Source organism: Hipposideros armiger, unplaced genomic scaffold (assembly GCF_001890085.2).
Source record: "Hipposideros armiger isolate ML-2016 unplaced genomic scaffold, ASM189008v1 scaffold_46, whole genome shotgun sequence".
In the NCBI taxonomy this organism is placed as follows: domain Eukaryota; kingdom Metazoa; phylum Chordata; class Mammalia; order Chiroptera; family Hipposideridae; genus Hipposideros; species Hipposideros armiger.
This window is the reverse complement of record NW_017731396.1, coordinates 5,663,029-5,669,028: the sequence shown is the minus strand read 5'-3', so window position 1 is coordinate 5,669,028 and position 6,000 is coordinate 5,663,029.

Sequence of the window (6,000 nt, the reverse complement as noted above, 5' to 3'; positions counted from 1 at the left end):
AAACAGTCGATCCCATTTCTTTATAGCCATACCTTCTGAGCCCAGATTGGAAAAGATCGTGTCAGCACATGTCGTAAAGATGCCTCGCTTCATTATCAAAGGCTGTTTGCTTATAAATAAATAATAAAGGTCTATTCCCATTCTCAGTTAATTAGGAACTTTGTAAGCTAACCGTGAGCTAAGAGCCTCATTACTGAAACGACGTGCAGCTGGAAGTTCCTAACCATGCATCTGGCCGTTTTAGCTCCTGACTCAGGGTTTCTAAGACTTGTAATGATGTGCATGATACTAGAGAGACTAGCTTATGTGGTAGCCATTTTTATATGAAACGCTCTGTAAGATAAAGCCAGGGGAGATGATGATAAGGATAGCGTTTGGGGTGACAATAAAGAGGGAGAGTCAGCCAATTCAAATGAAAAGCTTTATGATATTTTAAAACCACATAAACTGCCATGCCTGTTCCAGGTCCCCCTTTCTTCTCACTCTCCCTGGGTGATGTCATCGCCCCCAGGGCTTTATTTATTATCCACAGAGCCTGGTGACTCCCAGAACCTGCATGGTTAGTGCCTGGTCCTGCTCATGAGCCTCACACGGGGTCCCCCACTTCCGGTTGAGTCCTTACAGCCAAGGGCTCCAGGAGTGAACATGCCCCAACAGGACTCTCATCTTCCAACCCACACCTACTCTTCCCCAAGTTCCTCTGTAGCATAAATGGCACCACCTCCGACCTGTTGCCTGACTGTCCTCCCCGTCCCCACCAGGACAGGGTCAGACTGCAGAGGTTCTGTTCCCAGCCATCTCACACACGCCCCATCCCGTTGCCAGGCCACTGACCAGGCCGCCATCATTCGTCACCTACATCATTGCCAGATCTCCTTGGCTTACCCCAGTCTCCTGCCCACTGACCCACTGTCCACGCTGCTACCAGGACAATCTTTCAAGAATGCAAGCCTGCTCATGTCATGTTCCTTAAAAGAAAGAAAACACCCCTGTGATATCTCCCCATTTATTACTCCACAGGTGAAGCCCAATGTCCTTAACTAGATACCCGGGCCCGATTCCTCCTCGCCCTCTAGGGAACCTTCCACCTCAGTCTCCCCTGACCTCGGGGCAGAGCTGAGTTGCTGTGGTGCCCGGGCACTCTGTTGCCCTGTGGGGCACACATTCTACAATGCATGGAGGCTGGTTTCCGAGGTGAGGCTTACCCACACACACAGGTGCCTGGAAATGTCCATGTCCCTATTCCATTTCAATCACATTTCAATCCAAGCCTCCACCCCACCAGGCAAGCGGGAGAGTCCATGTCCTTCATTCTTGGGGCTGCTGGCCCTCTCCACATCCCAGTTCAGCGCCCTAGCCAGAGTGAAACATTGGAGACAGTCCCTCCCATCTGAGGGCCACACCTGGAAACCCAGGACACCCTTGCCCCAGCCCGCTCTGCTCCTGGCCATTCTTGGACACTGGCATCTTGGCCAAGATGGGCACCCCGGTGCCCAAGTTGCCTCCACTCCAGGTCCATTCTCCTCATGGATGCTTGATCTTCAACCACTTCCCAGTCTCTGTGACTCATCCCATCCAGGGACAGCCAGCTGTATCTCCCCAATGAGTTCAGGCTTTTCTGGAATACAAGGAGTGGAGTAACTTCCAGATAACTTCTGCCACCTGTCCCCAGGACTCTTGGAATGGAAGACGGGAGAACACAGCAAACCCAACACAAACCAGTATCCCATAAGTCATCCTGGACTGTGTCCCTTTGCTCAGCGGGGAGCTTTGGGGTGGAGCCATGTCCCTCTATAATGGCCTCACACAGTGCCCAGTAACCAGAGAAAGACCACCAATTGGATATCAATCCAGAGCTGTCAGATGTGCCAAGATCTAGACGTGCGACGGGGCCCAGTGCACACGAGGACGAGGAGAATCGTGAGCATGGAGACACTGCAGTGGGTTGTAAATCGGGCAAACACGCTAGGCACACGTCAAAAATATGTAGTAAGTCCCCACTCCACTCACTCTGCAATTCCTCCTACAGCGAGACCTAGAGAAACTCCTGCTGGGGAGTCTGTGGATACACGCGAATGCCTTGGCAGCATTGTTTGTGAGAGTGAAAAACTGGCAACAACCTGAACGGGTTAAAGGTAACGAATCATAAAGCATCCTCATGTGGAGCATTATACGGCTGTGGGCTCCAAGGTGTTTGCTCAGACATTCCTTGACAAGAGTTTGAAAAAACGATGTGCCCCTCACATGTTTTTAATTTGACATCTAAAACACTTCACCTTGTGGCCGGCTGAGTGGCTCAGTTGGTTAAGAATACGCTCAAGAGTTTGAGCTCTGAGCAACAGCGGTTCGAGTCCAGCCCGAGCTGAGCAGTCACTGAGCTGCCAATAGGTAGCAGGATGGCTCAGCTAAAAAAAATAAAAAATAAAATAAAAAAAATAAAACACTTCACCTTGAGTTTTGAAAGTGGAAGAGGTAATGTTTAAGGTATCACAAATACAGACGTTTACAAACACACCTCTTTCAAACATATCCAATGAGATCTAAATATATTCATTTGATATCTTTGCCAATATATTTTTTAAAACACAGGAAGTGTGTGTTTAACAGCCAGAAGTTTTTCAGTTCCTTGGGGTCCACACAATGAAAGAGGAACACAGAGTACCTCACTTTAAATATTTTCTACTATGTGTCAAGGGACTATTGAAGAGAATCAAATAGTCTGAAAAGGAAGGAGTAGAAATAATGAAAACTGGAAGACCAGTTGGATCCACTGGAGCTGCAGAAACAACTTGGAAATTGTAGCAAGCCCTGAATGTTAACAGACTGAGAAATGGACATAAGCAATTAGGAAAAAAAAAATCATTTAGGTGTTTGGTTTAATAAATGATATCATAAAAGAGACTTCAATGTTTTTCTCAGGTTTATAAGAAATCAGTGCTTCGCCTGTTAAAGCCAACATTCACGCAGCAAATGACGAAGTGGTTGAACTGATGAAAGTAGAAGAGGAAGAGGCTATAGGAACCAGAACCAGAACCTAATAGGACTTTAAAAGTGGATTCAGCTTCTTTCCCAAGAAAACAGCAAGTGGAAGGTGAGGTTGGTGCTGCAACGGCAGCAGAGGCCTCAGGGGTGGGAGGTGCGCGGAGTCCAAGCCACCAGGCTGAGCCACCTGCTCAAGAGCATGGAGGTCAAGGGCACGGAGGAGACTGTCTCTTCTCCTGCCCACTCAGGAGTCTGAGGTCACTGGCTGTTTCTGGGGCCATCACTTCAGGATGAGGTTTTGAGTATCACGTCTATGAAGAAGGAGACCTGGGCTGACCAGCTAAGCAGGTACAAGACATCTGTGGCCTTTGTGAGTAGAGTGGCCATGCTGGGCCAGGGGTCATGAGATCCGAGGAAGCAGCTACTGTCATGCATGGCACCCTTGTTCTAGCCAAGCCCTCCATCATCCCTGCGAGGCAGCGCCCCCGGGGAACAAGATAGGTAGATGCCATGCTGCTCCCTGAAAGGTGACAGGTCACAGGTCACTGGGTCTGTGCTGGTGTGTCTGACCCCCTTTCCTGGAAGGAGAAGCATCGTCTCTGCCCTCACCCCAGAAGTGACTGCCAGTAGCCGGTATTTACAACTATTCCACTATGACCAGGAAAACCCTGGGACCCTGAGCAACTCTGCTAAAGCCACCTTCTCTGCCACATCCAAGCCTAAGACCCATGTCACCTGTGACCCATTCACCCAGAATCCATGCAGAGAACCAGGGTCGTGCTATGTCTACACATAGAGTTTTTAGACAAGCAACACTCCCTATGTACGCCCCCCAAAACCCTCATTTTTAAGAGAGCAGTGGCAATGTATGGATCTTATTTGAAAGTCCTGCTTCAAATGAATCAATGGTAAATATGAGAATTGATAATATAGGGCATTCCTGTTTAATGTTTTGATAATGCTTTTTAAAAAACAGAATCTTTCCCTCTATCTTTTAGAGATACACACAGAAATAATGTCTGCGATTTGCCTCTCGGTAATAATGGGGGGCTGGGGGTATTGTTGAAGATACATATGAGCACATGGGGATCATGACACTCTTCTCTTATTTTTATATGTTTGAGATTTTTCTGAATAAAAAATTTTAATATTGCAACAGATTTTAAAATGTGGTTTCTCAAAGAGGTGATCCAAGATGGCAGAGTAGACAAACACTGTGCCTGCATCCTTCTGTGAACACATTAAAATTACAACTAAGTTATAGAACAATCAACCTGGAGAACCATCTGAAGTCTGGCTGAACGGAAGGCTTATAACTAAGGATATAAAGAAGCAGCCACGTCGGAACTGGTAGGAGGGGCGGAGACATGACATGGGCCAGCTCCACACCTGCGTGTGGCGGTTGAGAACAGGGAGGGACATCTCCGCCACAGAGGCTCTGCCCAGAGGAGCGAGAGACCCCAGCCCCCAACACCAAACTCCTCAGCCTAGAGTACTGGTGCCAGGGAGAGCAGCCCCCACAATTTCTGGCTGTGAAAAGCAGCGGGGATTCCAACCAGCCAGGTGGGACAGGAGGCAGCAAGAAACTCAGATGTTCTCATAAACGGCCTGCGCACAGATTCACTTGCTCGCAGGCACTTACCTTGGACTCTGGCAGAGGGACAGTAATTGGGGGGTGGGGGGAGGGGGCGGCACTGGAGGCATATGGGGGGCAGAGAGAGATGTGTAGCTTCAAGGGGGAGGGCTGGACGATAGTCACCATTTTCCCTGTGTGGCCGGTAGGCAAGTGCCATCTTTCCTGTGTTGAGCCTGCTCCCTCAAGGACAAATCTGAATCTGATTGGCCTGGTGAGCTCTGGGGCTCCACCCTGCTGACTCACTGGGACCCCACCCTACCCAACTCCCCCAGTGCCAGAGGCACTTTCTCAGTGAGCAGCCAGCCCCGCCCTCATTGCACTCTTTCTTGAAAAACTATTGGAGTCCCAAAGGCCCCAGGCAGGTGGTTACTGGCCTCTGTGTGCTCTGAGATTTTTGCTGAGTAGCTCCAGGCTCAGCACTGGCACCAAACCAGAATTTACATTAACCTAGTTACATTAACCTGTGGTTAATTTACATTAACCACATCTCTTCCCACTCTACTGACTCACTGAGACCCTTCCTCGCCCAATTCGAGTACCATACGAGGCTTTATCAGGGGCTGTTCCTGAACTGGCAGGTGGCAGCAGGCCTCAGGGTGTCCTGGCTTTCTGTGGAGCTACCCCAGGTCTGGTACTGGTGGCAGCCATCCTCAGTTCATAGTGTGGCCTCTCCCATGGCCTCTAAGATTAGCACAGGCAGCAAACAACTGTGGATCACTTTGTAGCTCCTACCAGGTAGTCCCTGGCCAGTCACAAGCAGAGCCCCTTGCAAGAGGCCCCAGAACCAACATACCTGGAGATTGGCTTAAGACCACAGCAGAGCACCACCTACTTAGCCCACGAGCAGTACACCCAAAAGGCAGTCTCAATAGGCAGCAGAGCCCACTAAGGTGAATCCCACTCAGTGGGGTAAGCCCCTTGCATGGCAGCCTATAAGCTGTGGATGTGGCCTAACCCCACAGCGAATCAGCCTGAGGATCAGTCCTATCCACAGACATGCCAATAGCAATCAAGGCTCAACTATAACAGGAGGGCACACACAACCCACACAAGGGACACTCCTGGAGCGCCCAGAGCAGGTGACCAGGGAGATTGTGCCAGGGCTCCGCAGGGTACCCACTACATAAGGCCACCCAGCCAAGACTGGGAGATACAGCAGATCTACCTAATACATAGACACAAACAGAGAGGCAGCAAAAATGAGGAAACAAAGAAATACATCCCAAATGAAAGAACAGGAGAAAATTCCAGAAACAGAACTAAACAAAATAGAGGCAAGCAACCTACCAGATACAGAGTTCGAAACAATGGTTATAAGGATGCTCAAGAACTTAGGGAGAACTTCAACAAAGAAATAGCAAGCATAAAAAAGGACACAAATC